Below are 19,042 nucleotides of genomic sequence, written 5' to 3'. Positions count from 1 at the left end.
ACGCCAAGTCCTTGCTTGTTTCTAGCGTTGAACGCCAGGACTGAGCATGGTTTGGGTGTTCAACGCCAGCTTTCCACCTAATTTCTGGCGTTTGAGCGCCAGAATTATTCCTCTCCAGGCTCTTACTGTCCTCAGATGGATTTTGGGTAGTTTGCTCATTTCTTGGCTTCCTGCTACCTTGAGGTGGGGCATCTAATGTTTTCCCACTTCTTAATTGAACTGCTTGGCACTCTTCTGTTATTTGTTTTGACAACTGCTGCTTTGTTTGCTTTAATTGTACTTCCATATTTATATTAGCCATTCTTGTCTCTTGTAGTCTCTCCTTGAATTCGGCTAACTATTTTGTTAGAAAATCCAATTGCTGATTGAACTCAGTAGCTTGTTCTGCAGGGTTGAGTTCAACAGTCACTGTTTTAGCCTCTTCTTTCATGGAAGGTTCACTGCTTAGGTACAGATGCTGATTTCTGGCAACTGTATCAATGAGCTCTTGAGCTTCTTCAATTGTCTTTCTCATGTGGATAGATCCACCAGCTGAATAATCTAGAGAAATCTGAGCCCTTTCTATAAGCCCAGAATATAAGATGTCTAACTGAACCCACTCTGAAAATATTTCAGAGGGGCATTTTCTTAGCATCTCTCTGTATTTCTCCCAGGCATCATAAAGAGATTCATTATCTCCTTATTTAAAGCCTTGGATGTCCAGCCTTAGCTGTGTCATCCGTTTTGGAGGAAAGTATTGATTCAGGAATTTTTCTGTCAACTGTTTCCATGTCCTTATGCTAGCCTTAGGTTGGTTGTTTAACCACCTCTTAGCTTGGTCTTTTACAACAAATGGAAACAATAATAATCTGTAGACATCCTGATCTACTTCCTTATCATGTACTGTGTCAGCAATCTGTAAAAACTGTGCCAGAAACTCTGTAGGTTCTTCCTGTGGAAGACCAGAATACTGGCAACTTTACTGCACCATGATAATGAGCTGAGGATTCAACTCAAAGCTACTGACTCCAATAGAGGGTATACAGATACTACTCCCATATGAAGCAGTAGTGGGGTTGGCATATGACCCCAGAGTCCTTCTGGACTGTTCAATTCCACTTAGATCCATGATGGAGAAAAGGGAATTGATATGAATAGCAAATAGAATATATATATATATATATTGTAAAAGGGAAACGAATAAATAATAAAAGAAAAGAGAATAAAATAGTTTGAAATTAAATATAGAATTCGAAAATTAAGAACAAAAAATTTAAGACTAAAATAATTACTTAATTAAGAAGATTTGAAAAATTTTGGATATGATTTTTGATAAAGATTTGAATTTTGAAATTTTAAAACTAAGATAAGATAAAATAAAAAATTTTAAAATAAAATCTGAATTTTTAAAAGGAAAATTCGAAAAATCAATTAAAATAAAGGAAAAAGATATTTTTGAATTCAATGAGGAAAGAGAAAAACAATAAAAAGACACAAAACTTAAAATTTTTAGATCTAATGCTCCTTATTTTCGAAAATTTTTGGAGGGAAACACCAAGGAACACCAAACTTAAAAATTTTAAGATCAAAACACAAGGAAGACTCAAGAACACTTTGAAGATTCACAAGAACACGAAGAAGAAAAAGTCAAAGACTCAAAGGACTCAAGAACATAAAAAAAGAACACCAAACTTAAAATTTTTAGAAAACCAAAAACTAATTTTCGAAAATTAAATAAGAACTAACAAGAAAACACCAAACTTAAAACTTGACACAAGATTTAATCAAAGAAAAATTATTTTTGAAAAGATTTTAGAAAGAAAGACTCAAAGGAGCAACTATTTACAAGAACATAGACACAACGCTCTAGCCAATTGAGTTATAAATTTAAAGTGTTTTAACAAGGTGTTTAATGTATAAAAATATATTAATTTTTTTTAGATACCAATAATTCTAGAATGCACAAGAAAAACAAGAAAAATCACAAAACAAGAAAAATTAAAGATCAAACAAGGAAAATAAACAAGAACAACTTGAAGATTAAGAAAGAACAATGAAGACAAATTCGAAAATTTAAAAGAAAAGAAACACATGCATTTGACACCAAACTTAAAATAAGGAACTCAACTCAAACAGAGAAATTCAATTATTAGTAAAAAAAATAAATTTTCGAAAAATTATATTTGAAAAAGAAAAAAAGGATTCTAAAATTTTAACAAGAACAATAATAAAAGACTCAAAGACAAATCACAGATTAATAAAGAAAAATAAAAATCTTTTGAAAGATTTTTGAAAAGAAAGAAAAAGACTCTGACCCAAAAGACAAAATCTTCCTAATCTAAGCAACAGGATGAACCGTCAGTTGTTCAAACTCGAACAATCCCCGGCAACGGCGCCAAAAACTTGGTGCACGAATTGTGAATCATACTTCTCACAACTCGTACCACTAACCAGCAAGTGCACTGGGTCGTCCAAGTAATACCTTACGTGAGTAAGGGTCGATCCCACAGAGATTGTTGGTTTGAAGCAATCTATGGTTATCTTGTAAATCTTAGTCAGGAAATCAATTATAATTATCAGTATGAATTGCGAAGAATAAAAGAGCATGGATTAAATACTTGTTCTGCAGTAATGGAGAATATGTTGGAGTTTTGGAGATGCTTTGTCTTTTGAATTTCTGCTTTCTCCTTGTCTTCGTCTTCACGCACGCAAGGTTCCTCCTATGGCAAGATGTGTGTTGGTGGATCACCGTTGTCAATGGCTACCATCCGTCCTCTCAGTGAAAAAGGTCCAGGTGCGCTGTCACCGCACGGCTAATCATATGTCGGTTCCCACTCATGCTGGAATAGGATCCATTGATCCTTTTGCATCTGTCACTACGCCCAGCCCTTGTGATCTTGAAGCTCGTCACAGTCATTCAATCCATGAATCCTACTCGGAATACCACAGACAAGGTTTAGACTTTCCGGATTCTCAAGAATGCTGCCAATGGATTCTAGCTTATACCACGAAGATTCTGATTAAGGAATCCAAGAGATATTCATTCAATCGAAGGTAGAACGGAGGTGGTTGTCAGGCACGCGTTCATAGGTTGAGGATGATGATGAGTGTCACGGATCATCACATCCATCATATTGAAGTGCGAATAAACATCTTAGATAGAAACAAGCGTGTTTGAATAGAAAACAGAAATAGTTGCATTAATTCATCGAAACACAGTAGAGCTCCTCACCCCCAACAATGGAATTCAGAGACTCATGCCGTCAAAGAGTACAAAGTTCAGATCTAAAATGTCATGAGTTACAAAATAAATCTCTAAAAGTTGTTTAAATACTAAACTAGTAACCTAGGTTTAAAGAAAATGAGTAAACTATGATAGATAGTGCAGAAATTCACTTCTGGGACCCACTTGGTGTGTGCTGGGGCTGAGATTTAAGCTTCTCACGTGCCTGGGCTGTTTCTGGAGTTGAACGCCAGGTTGTAACCTGTTTCTGGCGTTGAACTCTAACTTGTAACTTGTTTCTGGCGATGAACGCCAGACTGCAACATGGAACTGGCGTTCAACGCCAGTTTACGTCATCTATCCTTGAGAAAAGTATAGACTATTATATATTTCTAGAAAGCCCTGGATGTCTACTTTCCAACGCAATTGGAAGAGAGCCAATTAGATTTCTGTAGCTCCAGAAAATCCATTCCGAGTGCAGAGAGGTCAGAATCCAACAGCATCAGCAGTCCTTTTTCAGCCTGAATCAGATTTTTGCTCAGCTCCCTCAATTTCAGCCAGAAAATACCTGAAATTATAGAAAAACACACAAACTCATAGGAAAGTCCAAAAATATGAATTTTGCCTAGAAACCAATGAAAATAAACTAAAAACTAACTAAAATATACTAAAAACTACATGAAATTAACCCCAAAAAGCGTATAAAATATCCGCTCATCAGTGTGGTAGAACCATCCCCTTCCGAATCAAGCCTAACCAAAGCACTTGCCGATATGACTACCATCCTTACCCAAATCCAAAAGGATCAAAAGGAATACTATTCCATCCAAGCCATTCAAGCCCCACCTCCGGTTGCTCAAATTGAAGGCACTCCAAGGATTTGTGGTTTGTGCTCTAGCACCACGCATTACACCAATCAATGCCACCAAATTCAAGAGGAACATGCTCTTGTGCCCAATGTAAATTACAACAACTGTCCACCCTATCCTCCTCAAGACCAAAACAACTACCCTCATGGTGGTAACCAACATCAAGGGTGGAGAGATAATGCACAAGGGAGCAATCAAAACCAAAGATGTAACAACTCTTCTTCTCACCACAACAATAACCAATCCTCATCCCAATACCACCATAACAACACCAACTACCAAGCCAACCAAGGCCACTCCAACCAAAACCAAAACAACTACACCAAGTACCAAGCATCACACCATAGACAATAATCCAACCAAACTCCTCCATCTACCACTAATCAAGTTGATGAGCTTAGAGCCACCATGGAGAAACGAGATGAAAGTAACAAGGCTCAATTCGATGCCTTGGGTGCTCAATTGGCTAACCTCACCAACATGCTTTCAAAGATGGTCATGCCAACCTAACCACCCACTCCCAACAACAACACCAACCAACCTTCAAGCTCTTCTAACCTTCCATCCCAACCCCAACCGAACCCAAAGGGCGGTCTCAACGCCATCACTCTACGGTCGGGAACTGCATTGGAGGAGATACCTCCATGGGTCTTGGAAGACATCCATGAGGAAGAAGTGGTTGTTGGAGCTCCACATGAAGAAGAGGTGGTAGACAAAAGGTATGAGGAAGAAGGAGTAAACCTCAAGGAGCTCAAGAGGAAAGCTATAGTGGATGAGTCCATTCCTATTCCATTTCCTTCCATGGTGAAGAAGGCAAAGAAAACACCAGAATTTGATTTGAACATGCTTCAAGTGTTCAAGAAGGTTGAGGTAACCATACCACTTCTTGATGCTATTCAACAAATTCCAAAGTATGCAAAATTTCTGAAAGACTTGTGTACACACAAAAATAGGATAGGAGAATTGGAGACATTATCCTTGGGTAGTTCAATTTCTTCCTTGATGGAACCTATTTCAAAGAAATGCGGTGATTCTGGACCTTGTTTGGTGTCTTGTTGTATTGGTGGACGTACCTTTCATGATTGTATGTGTGACTTGGGAGCTTGTGTAAGCATCATGCCACTTTCTATCTATGTGTAGTTGAATTTAGCTCCATTAAAGAAGTCAGCGGCGAGGTTTGCCTTAGCCGATAAAAGTGTGATCACAGTGATGGGAATAGCGGAAGATGTACTTGTGGCGATAAAGGATTTGGTTTTTCCGGTTGACTTTTACATCATTGAAATGCCTCTAACAGAAAATAGAACTTCATCCTCCGTTCTACTTGGTAGACCCTTCCTCAAGACCTCTAAATTCAAGTTAGATGCCTTCACCGGCACATATTCCTTTGAGGTTGGAGACAAGACTATCAAGTTCAATTTAGAAGAAGCCATGAAACATTCTCACGAAGAATATTCCGTGCTCCAATGTGATGTAATTGATGAAGTGGTAGCAGAAGTGCAAGAAGAAGACCACAATAAGTTGTGCTACCCTATTGTTGGGGAGACGGATGACCAAGAGGATGAACATGAGAAAATTGTCAAGAACAAACTCCATGAGCTTGATGAAAAGGAACCTCAGCTTGAGGTAAAAAGTGAACTGAAGCCCCTTCCATCTCAATTGAAGTATGCTTTCTTAGAGGACAACCAAAGGTTTCCGGTCATTATTGCTAGTGAGCTTTCAAGTGAAGAAGAAGAAAAGCTCCTAGATGTTCTAAGAAAGTACAAGAAAGCAATAGGATGGAGCCTAGCGGATATTGTGGAAATTGACCCCCGCAAGTGCATGCATAGGATATTTCTCCAAGATGGAGCTAGGCCGATTAGGCAACCACAAAGGAGGCTCAACCTGACCATCCTCGATGTAGTGAAAAAAGAGGTCACCAGATTACTGGATGCAGATATCATATACCCAATCTCCGACAGTGAGTAGGTGAGCCCGGTCCAGGTTGTTCCCAAGAAGTCGGGCATCACAACGGTCAAGAAGGACGACGGTGAAATGGTCACTAAAAGAGTACAAAATGCGTGGCGAGTGTGTATTGATTACAGAAGACTAAACGCCGCTACACGGAAGGACCACTACCCCTTGCCCTTCATCGATCAGATGTTAGACCGTTTGGCGGGTAAATCTCACTACTGCTTTCTTGATGGATTTACTGGTTACTTCCAGATTCACATTGCTCCTGAAGATCAGGAGAAGACCACATTTACTTGTCCGTTTGGCACCTTTGCCTATAAAAGGATGCCATTTGGACTATGTAATGCACTTGTTACTTTTCAGCGGTGCATGACGAGTGTCTTCTCCAATTTGATGGAGAATTGTCTGGAAGTCTTTATGGATGACTTCAGTGTTTATGGTACTTCATTTGATTGTTTCCTGGAGAACTTGGCCAAGGTCTTAGCTAGATATGTTGATACTAATCTTGTCTTAAATTTTGAAAAATGTCACTTTATGGTAAGACAAGGTATAGTGTTAGGACATGTAGTATCTCATGAAGGCATTTCTGTAGACCCGACCAAGGTCGATGTTATCACCACTTTACCTCACCCCTCATATGTGAGGGAGGTTCGCTCGTTTTTGGGACATGTAGGATTCTATAGGCGCTTTATCAAAGATTTCAACAAGATTGCTTTGCCATTGTCGCGCCTACTCCAAAAAGATGTGGATTTTGAGTTTGACAGTGAATGTGTGAAAGCTTTTGAAGAGCTAAGGAGAGTTCTTACCACGGCACCGATTGTGCGAGGCCCTAACTAGACGTTGCCATTTGAGATAATGTGCGATGCGTCAAACCATGCTATAGGTGCCGCGCTTGCACAGCGCGATGGTAAACTCCCCTATGTCATTGCTTACTCTTCTAAAACACTTGATGCAGCACAATCCAACTATACCACTACTGAAAAGGAACTCCTAGCTATTGTTCATGCTTTAGATAAACTCAGATCTTATTTGCTAGGATAAAAGATAGTGGTATACACGGATCACGCAGCTTTAAAGTACTTATTGACAAAGAATGAGTCAAAGCCTAGACTCATACGTTGGATCTTGCTTTTGCAAGAATTTGACATTGAGATTAGGGACCGGAGTGGATCTCAAAACCTGGTTGCGGATCATTTAAGCCGCATTGAGAATTTGAAACTTGATCCATTTCTGATCAATGACTCATTCCCATTGGATAGTTTGCATGCTGTGTCGGATAGCTTTCCTTGGTTTGCCCCAATGGCAAACTACTTGGTTGCGAAAATCTTCCCTCCCAACTTTTCGAAAAACCAAAGGGACAAGTTGAGGAGTGATTCCAAATACTATATTTGGGATGACCCTCACTTGTGGAAGAGGAGCGTGGACCAAGTAATTTGAAGATGTGTCCCGGAGTCTGAAATCCAATCAATTCTTGAAGCTTGCCATTTGTCCGAATGTGGTGGCCACTTTGGCCCACAAAGGACCGCTAAAAAGGTATTGGATTGTTGATTCTGGTGGCCAACCTTGTTTAAGGATGCTAACCGGTTATGTGTGTCTTGCCATCAGTGTCAGAAGTCGAAAAACACATCCCAAAGGGATGAAATGCCTCAGCAACCTATGTTGTTCTGTGAGATATTTGATGTATGGGGTATTGACTTTATGGGAACATTTTCCAACTCTAGTGGGTATCTGTATATTCTGTTAGTGGTTGACTATGTGTCAAAGTGGGTAGAGGCCATACCTACCTGCCTTGACGACGCCAATACCATTGTTTCTTTTATTAGGAATAACATTGTATGCCGTTATGGGTCGCCACATGCAATCGTGAGCGACCAAGGATCCCACTTTTGTAACAGGAAGGTAGAGGCATTGCTCAAGCACTATGGAGTGTCGCATAAAGTTGCTACTGCTTATCATCCGAAAACAAATGGACAAGCAGAAGTGTCCAACCGAAAAATTAAGAGGATTTTGGAGAAAGTGGTCAATCCACAAAGCAAGGATTGGAGTCTCCGGTTAGGAGATGCACTATGGGCGTATAGAACGGCCTACAAGACTCCGATAGGAATGAGCCCCTTCTGGATTGTCTATGGTAAGGCATGCCACCTTCCGGTGGAGATTGAGCATCGAGCCTATTGGGCAGTAAAGCAGTGCAACATGGATTCAGCCAAGGCGGGTGAAGCCAGGAAGTTACAACTAGAGGAGCTTGAGTGTTTGAGGAACAAGTCATATGAAAATGCCCGGATCTACAAAGAAAAGACTAAAGCATTCCATGATCATCACATCTGGAAGAAGGACTTTCAAGAAGGTGATGAGGTTCTCCTCTACAACTCAAGGCTTCGATTCATGCCTGACAAACTCCGTTCTAGATGGGAAGGACCTTTCAAGGTGAAAGAGATAAAGCCCTATGGAGTGGTGGAGTTGTTTGATTCCAAAGAGTGAAGCAACCTTCAAAGTGAATGGACATAGAGTGAAGAAGTACCATGGCTACAAGCTCCCAAAAGAGCTAGAGGTGTTCCTATTGGAGGATGCACCAAGGAGAGAAGAAGCTTAAGCAGAGGACCGTCCAACTTAAGGACGTAAAAGAAAAGTGCTTGGTGGGAGGCACCCCACCGTGGTAAGATCTTCCTTGTGTATACCATCTTATTTGTATCCTTAAATTCTTGTGAATTTTGTGATTTCTTGATGATTGATAGATTGCATAGGAATGCTAGCTTTGTTGATTTTGTTGGATAGATAGGATGTTCATATAGATAGGATGTGAAAAAAGATAAAGAAAACAAAAAAAATTGAAAATAGGCACCGACGCGCCAGCGCACTGTGCGCGTGCGCGCGCCAGTGGTGCACTTCCTACTCTTGGGCCAAAAACCCGAGAGTCATGCCCACTTCATGCCAATCTCGTGCCAGGCACCCACGCGTCCGCGTGCTTGCCGCCTGCGCGCCCCTTGTATTTCAGCCATCGACGCGCAAGCGCACTGTGCGCGCGCGCACCGATGATGCAACCTGAACTCTCTGGTACAAAATCCAGAGACTCATGCCAACTTTGTGCCAGTTCTGTGCCAGGGGCACAACTAACCTCACGCGTTAGCGCCATTGACGCGTTCGCGTCCCTTGCCCAACTCTCACCAACGCGCCAGCGCACTGCGCGCGCGCGTCGGTTGCGCGAATTAGTTTTAAAGCTGCGCACCCCATTCCATCCCCCTTTTTCATCTCTTTTCTTATTTCTTTCTTCTTCTCCCTCCATCACCTCTCTTCCCTTCTTTCTCTTCCATAATCCACCACCACTATCTCCGGCCACTCACCGGTGACAACCACCTCTTCCGGTGACACTACACCTCCTCTTTTTCTTTCTCATCTTCACAAAAGAAATTTCAACCTTGTTCTTCTACCCTTCTCAAGGTTCTACTTCCTCCATCTCCCATCTATTACTTTCTTTGCCTTGTTTCTTCTTCTAGTAAATTCTTCTTGTTAATTTACTTGTTTTCTCTTTTAGTACATCATTATACTATTTGCTTTTTGCTGGCTTACTTTTCCCTTTTTCTAGTTTTTCCATGGATGTTGAACTTGAACTTTGCATTGTTTTGATAGATCTTCTTGTTGGTTTCCCATTAACTTTGTAAGTAGGTGATGTTATGTAATGATTGATATTTTATTTTGGGCTTCAAATTGGTTGAGTATCTCATAATTGCTCATTGCTTGATTATTGCACGCTAAGTGTTCGAGGAAATGCACACATGCCATTTCGGTTCATTTTAGTCATATACTTTCAAATTGGTGCTCCCTCCTCATTCACTTGCCCTCTCTTAAATGCATTGAGTCTACTTTGCTTGCTTAAAGTGTATACTTGCCAATTAGATACTAATTGAACATGACTTGCTCTTTATTATGGATGCTTGAGATTACTCTTCTCATACCATTGCATGCTTTACTTCCTCTTGCATCCCATGCTAAGTGTTATGACCCTTGCTTTCACAATCACCTTGGGCACTACAATTCACTTACATGTTCTTGTTAAATTGATTCTTGGGTTTAATGTTTTCCTTCCTTCCCTTCCTTTTTAGGATGGCCACCAAGAAAGGCAAGGAGATAGCTTCAAGGAAACCGGACGCAAAAAGGGCACCCCAAAGGTCAAACTCTAAGGCACACTCTTCATTAGGAGCCAAACCCCTATCTAAGAAAGGGAAGACACCCGCTCCTATTGATGAGAATGAAAAGGGCAAACCGGTGAAAGATTCTTCAAGGTTCCCCAACCGCTTCTGTGAACTCATGTTCCCCTCCATAGCTGTGAGGAACTATCATCCTGAGCATCTACTCACTCCGCCGGACAAGGTTGCTCCTTATATCCTACCATATTGAACAGCGAGGATAGGAGTTTCTTTTGAAGAAACCAAGGGAAATCAACCTCTCTTGGGTGGAAGAATTCTACACTAACTACCATCTTCCATCTCTTCATTCGGTATACATGCGCCGGAAGCAAGTCTCAGTTTCAGAAGAGGCTATTCATCAAGTACTTAATGTCCTACCGGTGCCAAGTGACATGGATGGCTACCAAGAAATCTTACGTCAGCGTGAGAAGTTTGGATTTGATTGGGACTCAATCCTCCGAGTCATTGTTGAGCCGGAGACATTTTGGACCCAAGGTCGACTCCGGATGAGGCCTAAGTCCATTGACGCTCGCTCCCTCACTATAGAAGCTAGAGCTTGGGACCAGATTCTATCCCACTATGTGCTACCTAGCACCCACAAATCATCCTTCACGGCGGATCTCGCCTTGCTTATTTGGTGTGTTCTCACGGAGAGGCCGGTGAACATTCCGTTTCTTGTCAAGCAAGCGATAAGTCAAGTCCACGCTTGGAGTAATTTGCCATTTCCAACATTGGTGTCTGACTTAGTTGCTGTTGCGGGTGTTTCTTGGGAAGCCAAGGACAAGAAGATTATAGTTCCGGCTAAGGGCGATGTGGTCCCAAGCGGAAAATACCTACACCTTCCCATGAACAAACCAAGCCTCGACATGGCCCCGCCACTTCTTTTTCCTTCTAGCTCATCATCACCACCACTGAGATCGACACATCAAAGGATAGAAGATCTACACCGGAAGCTTGATAGATATGAGCGGCGCAACTACCGCCGATACACTTACATCAAGAAGCTTCTGGGTTGTGTTACCCCTAGCATGGAGGAACCCGAAATATTCACATCCACCTCAAACCCAAGTGACGGGAGCTTTGATGAAAGGGATAGTGAAGATTTCGGTCTCGACCGTCCTTTGCGCATTGTTCATAGCACAGAGGACCGTGCTAATTTCTAAGTGTGGGGAGGTCATCCGACCGATCTCCATGGGTAACAATCTCTTCCTTTCAATACCCATGAATTTATCTTTTGCTTGATAGTTAGTACATTGCATGTGTAGTTAGTTTTTCTTGTAAATACTCCTTGTATGATAGTTAGTTTCTATAGAGTTGCTTGGTCAAAACAATAACTTCTTCCCCAAGAAACTGTGTTTTGGGGTACCCTACCAAATTTTAAAAATTTTTTTGCAGTAAACATGCCTTAAGAATGTATTTTGGAACATAGTGATTGAGCTAAGAACACAAGCGTGTGAGTTTTGAGCCTATTGCATGGTTACATCTTCTAACCATTATTTCCCATTCTTGTGTGCATATCTCTCTCTCTATGATTGTGATCCTTGCTTTGTCTGATTCTATATGTCCATTACTTTGTGTATGAATGCATTTACATGATTGAGGCCATCATTTCAATAGTCACTTTAACCAAATGGCCTTAACCCTTTTATCTACCATTGCTAACCAATTTTGAGCCCATGATAAACCCTTTTTTGTTCTTAAATAGAGCACATCAACAATCCTAAGCGAAAAACCACGGATGTCCCTAAATTTGGATCCTTGATTAACTTAGGTAAGTTAGGATGTGAATCATTCAATTAGGAGGGTATACTTGGGAAATTTAGGTAGATATATAGGTATATAATTGTAGTGTAATTGAAATTCTAGGATTTGGAAACATACTCATGTATTGAATGATTGAACTATATGCATTGAAACTTTCTGCACAAGGCCCCAAAAAAAAGGGATCATAAAAAAAAACAAAGCAATAAAAAGGGACCAAGAAACCCCAAGACAAAGTAACAAAAATAATACATATGGGATGCGAATTGAAAAGAGTGCATGAGTGTGCAAAAAGTAAAACTTAAGGGTAGCTAGGTAATGTATTATAGTTGTATAGGTTTTTCTATGTGTCTAGTGGGATCCTAGGTTAATCAAGGACTCAAATTTTAAGCTCACTTGGCCATATACATCTTTACCTTTACCCTAGCCCCATTACAACCCATGAATAAGACCTCATGATACTTGTAAGCATGCATTAAGTAATTGTTGATTGTTAGATGAAAGACAAATCTTGGAAAGCATGATTAGGAGATGATTGAGTGACGAACCCTATTGATACGCGGAAAACTTGTCTCGCAACAAATTTCCTTTCGGCAAGTGTACCGAATTCGTCGTCAAGTAAAAACTCACAATAGAGTGAGGTCGAATCCCATAGAGATTGATTGATTAAGCAACTTTAATTAAAGGAATGTTCTAGTTGAGCGAACCAGAATTTGAGTTGGGAATTGCAGAAAATTAAATGGCGGGAAAGTAAATAGTGAAACAGTAAATGCTGGAAATAAAGAGCTGAATGTAAATGGCGAAAAGTAAATTGCAGAATCTTAAATGGGGATGGGGAAATTGCTCATAAAAGTAAATGGCAGAAATTAAAGAGAATGGGTAAGATCAGAAATGGGGAGTTCATTGGGCTTAGGAGATGTTGCATTCTCTGGATCAAGTTCATTTTCATCTCTTCCTCAATCAATGCATTCATTGATCTCCTTGGCAATCTTAAGTGATCGAATTACAATTCCTTGTAATTCAATCTCTCAAATCTTGATCAATAGCCAATTCCTTGGTCAATTGCTCATGAGAAGAGATGAAGTATGGTCACTGATTATACCACATGCATTTCCCAAATCAAGTGTTGGAAGGATTATAGTCACATATCCATCCACACCTAATTTGGTCCAGCATGAGAAAGCATTTCTAGCATGATCCCTTCATTCCTCTTTCAAGGTTCAGAAGAGATCCAAGTATGAATAGCTTATTTTCCAAGATAACTACCCAATTGGATGAAGATCGAAAGCCTTCTAGTAAAATCAAGAGAAAAGATAGAAGAAGGAGAATGAAAACTAAAATTGATCCATCAAATTACAACAGAGCTCCCTAACCCAATGAAAGGGGTTTGGTTGTTCATAGCTCTGGAAAATGAAAACAAAGATGGAGAATACATGCTGAAAGTAAACTAGAAGTGCAGAGAAAGTAAAATACAGAGAGTAATTCTAGGCCAAAGGCTCCCTAAAGTTTCCAGCTCCCTCAACTAATTCAAAGCTACTCCTATATATACTACTCTTCTGATCTTCTAGTTGGCTCTTCAAGTCTTGGGTATGCGCCTTTGGATCCTGAGTTTGAAGCAGTTATCTTCATCATTGGGCTTAGCTTTGCTTGCAGAGAGAAAGTGTGAAGTAGACAGGGACTTTTAGCTCAGGATGTTAGTGGTGTTAACGTTAAGTGAAAGTGTGGGTTCGAGAACGTTAGTGACAATCACATTTTTCACTAACGTTGCTCACCCAAGTATGAGCCACGTTAACCTCAACGTTAGTGGCACAAACGTTGCCACTAACGTTGCCTCTTGGTCCTTCGCACACGTTATTGGGACTTACCTTTCCCAATAACGTTGATAAGCCTCCCTCTTCCCTACGTTAGAGTCCACGTTAACTTAGTTAACGTGGCTCTTAACGTAAGCTTGCCAATCCTTCGAGAACGTTAGTGACACTTACCTTTGTCACTAACGTTCCAATGTGCCCCTCTTTCTCACGTTAGAGTCCACGTTAACTAAGTTAACGTGGCTTCTAACGTAGTCATGCTAGCCATCTCCAACATTAGTGACAAAGGTGAGTGTCACTAACGTTGGCTCATTACCTCTTTATCCACGTTAGCTTCCATGTTAACTAAGTTAACGTGGGAGTTAACGTTGCTCATGGTGGCTCTTGGTGGTTCACCCCAACGTTAGTGACAAAGGTAAGTGTCACTAATGTTGGCGACCAATTGCTCTCTCCACGTTAGCTTCCACGTTAACTAAGTTAACGTGGCTTATGGAAGCTTGGCCAACGTTAGTGACAAAGGTGAATGTCACTAACGTTGGCTTCCCTTTTGCTTCTTAACGTTAGAAGCCACGTTAACTAAGTTAATATGGCAACTAACGTGGCCAATTATGAGCTTGGTCCAACGTTAGTGACAAAGGGGAGTGTCACCAATGTTGGCCTTATTGTCTTCTTCCACGTTAGAGTTCACGTTAACTAAGTTAACGTGACTCTTAACATGGACTATGATGGCTTCGAGGGCATTATTGGCGATTACTTTTCTCATTAACTTTACAAGTTAGCTTCCATTCCACGTTAGAGGTCACGTTAGTTAGATTAACGTGGCTGCTAACGTGGTTCTTCCTTTTTCTTTTGTCCTGAAATCAAGCAATAAAGTGCATCAAAGTTCTAATCCAAGTCATGGGAAATGCAACATCCAATTTGTCATTAAATTCATGCAAAATCCTCATAAAATCATGTAAAGTGCACAATGTATGCTTAAATCAAGATGTAAGTGAATATCTACCCAAAAAGAGCTTATTTTCTAAGAAAATGCATGAAACTACCCTAAAAACAGTAAAGAAAAGGTCAGTGAAACTGGCCAAAATGCCCTGGCATCACAACACCAAACTTAAATCTTGCTTGTCCCTAAGCAAGTACTGGAACAAGAGAATGATGAATGGAATGCCAAGTGAAATGAGTCATTCTTGTGGAAGTCATGTTTCTGGTTTTATGGTGGTTTCATGCATAGCAACTTAGGTTCATTCCTTCACTGGCCTTCAGACCTTTATCATGTCCTAGAATACTCACTATGATTGCATCCCATGAGACTTTTATTCATTGATCCTTTTGTTGTCATTTCAGGGCTTATTTGTGTTCTTAGGCTAAGTGCTCTGTAAGGGGGCAACTCTTTAAAATAAGCTTTCAGCCAACACTCCCGAACCAGTTGGTTCAAGGTGCTAGGTGTTGAAGCACCCCTAAGGACTTACTTCCTCAAGTCTCTCCCCCATACATACACACCACAGGCACATGGTTTGTTTATTTTCTTTCCTTGAGGCCTTGGTGTCCAGCACCTCTTTAGGTTACTAAATGTTCTGTAGCAAGATTGCTCTTGATAGTGGACTTTCAGCTGATAATCCCGGGTTAGTTAACCCAAGTTACCAAGTGATAAAGCACCCTGAGAGCTTAGTAATCCAAGCAGATCCTTCGTACAGGAACACCACAGACACATCCCTCAAGACTCAAACCCTTGGTGCCTAGCCTCTTTTCTTGCTATTTTTCTTTTATTCTTCAACTTTGATTGTTCTTTTCCTTTTTCTTATTAGGATCTTGTTATTTAGCTAGTCTCATGGGTATGTTCAAAGCATAGTATTCATGACAGATAGTTGTCTTTCCACCTTGTGGTTGAACCAACTTAGCTAAATAAACTTAGGAACTTACTCCATAGTATGAACTCCACTCTGGTCTTTTATAAAACACTCATTCTCTTCTCATTTGATTCAAAAGGACAAGCATACAAATAAGTAAGGAGAAGATGCAGCAGGTATCGTGGACAGCACACATATGACAAAAGCAATAAAAACAAACATTAAATTCTAATGATTTAAACTAATGAGTAACTATTAATCAAGGGCACCTTGGGACTTCCAATTTTTTAGCATTTCAAGTATATGGAATTAAGTAACAATACGACCTTTGCGTGATGGTTTCTAGCTGTCCCCTTGTTGTCATCATCCATAGTTTTTGCTCCTTCACTTCCTTGGATGATGGTGCACCATTTCCTCAGAAGGCTCCTGCAAAGTTATTGGAAGTTGCTTGTTCCCAAAGCACTTGAGAAATAGTTAGCTTGCATGTATGCTTGTGAATTTCTGAACTTAATTTGGTGTGTGAACACCAAACTTAGTTCCTTGCCTAGTACAACAGATTGCATACTTGCAGAGAGCCTCATACGTTGTTATTAACTAAGCAACTATTAACTAAAGACTAAACTACTGCTAAGTGGTTCCCCTGATTAGTTGGAGCTAGCATTTTGCCATTGGAGTGTAGTGTGATTCTAACTAATATCTTCGGTGGAACACCAAACTTAGAATTACACTTTCACTCTTGGATTGTTTTGGTGTGAAACACCAAACTTAGCTCCTCGCAATACATGGGAAACAACTTGTGACCTTTATTGAAATAAAGATGAAAAGGAAACTACCTGAGGTTGGGTTGCCTCCCAACAGAGCACTCTTTTATCGTCGGTAGCTCGACGATTCCTCAATTAATTGAGATGATACTTTACTCTGGGGTTTTCCCCTATGTTGCCCATATAATGTTTGAGTCTTTGTCCGTTCACAGTGAACGTCCTCTCTGAACCGTCGTCCATGATTTCTATGTGCCCGTATGGGGAGACCTTTGTGACAAGGAAGGGTCCTGACCACCTTGACTTGAGTTTGCCAGGGAACAGTCTCAATTTGGAGTTGTAAAGGAGTACTTGTTGCCCCTTTTCAAAACTCCTTGGTGCCAGATGCAGGTCATGTCTTCTCTTCACCTTTTCTTTATAAATCTTGGCATTTTCATAGGCTTGAGATCTAAATTCCTCCATCTCTTGCAGTTGCAGGATCCTCTTTGCACCAGCAGCAATGCTATCAAAATTTAGTATCTTGAGAGCCTAGAGAGCTTTGTGTTCCAGCTCTAGTGGTAAATGACAAGCTTTCCCATACACCAGTTGATATGGGGACATTCCAAGTGTAGTTTTGAATGCTGTTCTGTATGCCCAAAGAGCATCATCCAGCTTCTTTGACCAATCCTTTCTTGATGCACTCACAGTCTTTTCCAGAATCCTCTTTAGCTCTCTGTTGGATATCTCCGTTTGCCCACTTGTTTGGGGATGGTAAGGCGTGGCCACCTTGTGTTTTACCCCATATCGAAGGAGAAGAGCTTCTAGTGGTCTGTTACAAAAATGGCTCTCTCCGTCACTGATGAGTGCTCGTGGGACTCCAAACCGGCCAAAGATATTCTTTTTGAGGAAGTTCATGACCACCTTGTTATCATTTGTTGGGGTTGCACTAGCCTCTACCCACTTGAAAACGTAATCCACTGCTACCAAGATGTACTTGTTTGAATATGAGGTTGGGAATGGTCCCATGAAATCGATTCCCCACACATCAAACAGTTCCAATTCCAAGATGAAATTTTGTGGCATCTCATTTCTTTGGGGCAAGTTTCCAGATCTTTGGCATTCATTATAGCTCTTTACTAGTTCTTTGGCATTCTTGAAAAGGGCGGGCCAAAAGAATTCGCTTTGTAACACCTTTGCTGCAGTTCTATCCCCTCCAAAGTGTCCTCCATAGCATGAGCTGTGGCAATTCCATAGGACCTCTCGTCCTTCTTCTTCCAAAACACATCTTCTAAGGATTCCATCTGAACACTTCTTGAAGAGATATGGCTCATCCCAGACAAAGTATTTTGCATCATTCATGAGCTTCCTTTTTTGATGTTTATTGATCTCTGGAGGTAAGCTCCCAGTTGCCTTGAAGTTGGCAATGTCTGCGAACCATGGTGCTTTGTGAACTGTCATCAGCTGCTCATCAGGGAAGAGCTCGTTCACACTTGTATCATGTGTTCTACTTTCCTCATGTGGGATTCTGGATAGGTGATCTGCTACCTTGTTCTCTACTCCTTTCTTGTCTCTGATTTCAATATTGAATTCCTACAACAATAAGATCCATCTTATTAGTCTTGGTTTTGATTCTTGCTTGGCAAATAAGTATTTAAGTGCTGTGTGATCTGTGAAAACAATCACTTTAGCACCAATGAGGTATGATCTGAACTTGTCAAATGCAAAAACTATGGCTAGCAACTCCTTTTCAGTAGTGGTATAATTTCTTTGAGCATCATTGAGGACTTTGCTAGCATATTATATCACCTGTACTAAGTTATCTTTCCTCTGCCCTAACACTGCCCCAACTGCAAAATCAGATGCATCACACATCAATTCAAAGGGTAAGTTCCAATCAGGTGGGGAAATGATAGGGACAGATGACAATCTTTCTTTCAAATGCTCGAATGCTAACATACATGTTTCATCGAAGATAAATGGTGTATCTGATATAAGGAGATTGCTCAAGGGCTTAGCTATTTTTGAAAAATCTTTAATAAACCTTCTGTAAAAGCCAGCATGCCCTAAAAAACTTCTAATTACCTTGACATCACTGGGTGGAGGTAGTTTTTCAATAAGTTCCACTTTAACCCTGTCCACTTCAATGCCTTGGTTAGAAACCTTATGGCCAAGGACTATTCCTCCTGTCACCATAAAGTGACATTTCTCCCAGTTCAAGACCAGATTGGTCTCTTGGCACCTTTTCAATACTAAGGCAAGGTGACTCAGGCAGCTAGTAAAGGAATCTCCGAATACCGAGAAATCATCCATAAAAACTTCAATGAATTTCTCTATCATATCTGAGAAGATAGAAAGCATGCAGCGTTGGAAAGTCGCAGGTGCATTGCATAGCCCAAATGGCATGCGCCTGTAGGCAAACACTCTATATGGACAAGTAAATGAAGTTTTCTCTTGGTCTCTGGGATCAACCACTATTTGGTTATATCCTGAATAACCATCAAGAAAACAGTAATATGCGTGTCCTGCGAGTCTTTCCAACATCTGATCCATAAATGGGAGGGAAAATGGTCCTTTCGTGTAGCCTCATTGAGTTTCTGATAGTCTATGCACATCCGCCATCCTGTGACGGTCCTCGTAGGAATTAGTTCGTTCTTCTCATTGTGAACTACAATGATTCCTCCCTTTTTGGG

The sequence above is a fragment of the Arachis hypogaea genome, chromosome 18, assembly GCF_003086295.3.
Source record: "Arachis hypogaea cultivar Tifrunner chromosome 18, arahy.Tifrunner.gnm2.J5K5, whole genome shotgun sequence".
NCBI classification, from domain to species: domain Eukaryota; kingdom Viridiplantae; phylum Streptophyta; class Magnoliopsida; order Fabales; family Fabaceae; genus Arachis; species Arachis hypogaea.
Note: the sequence above shows the minus strand (reverse complement) of the source record.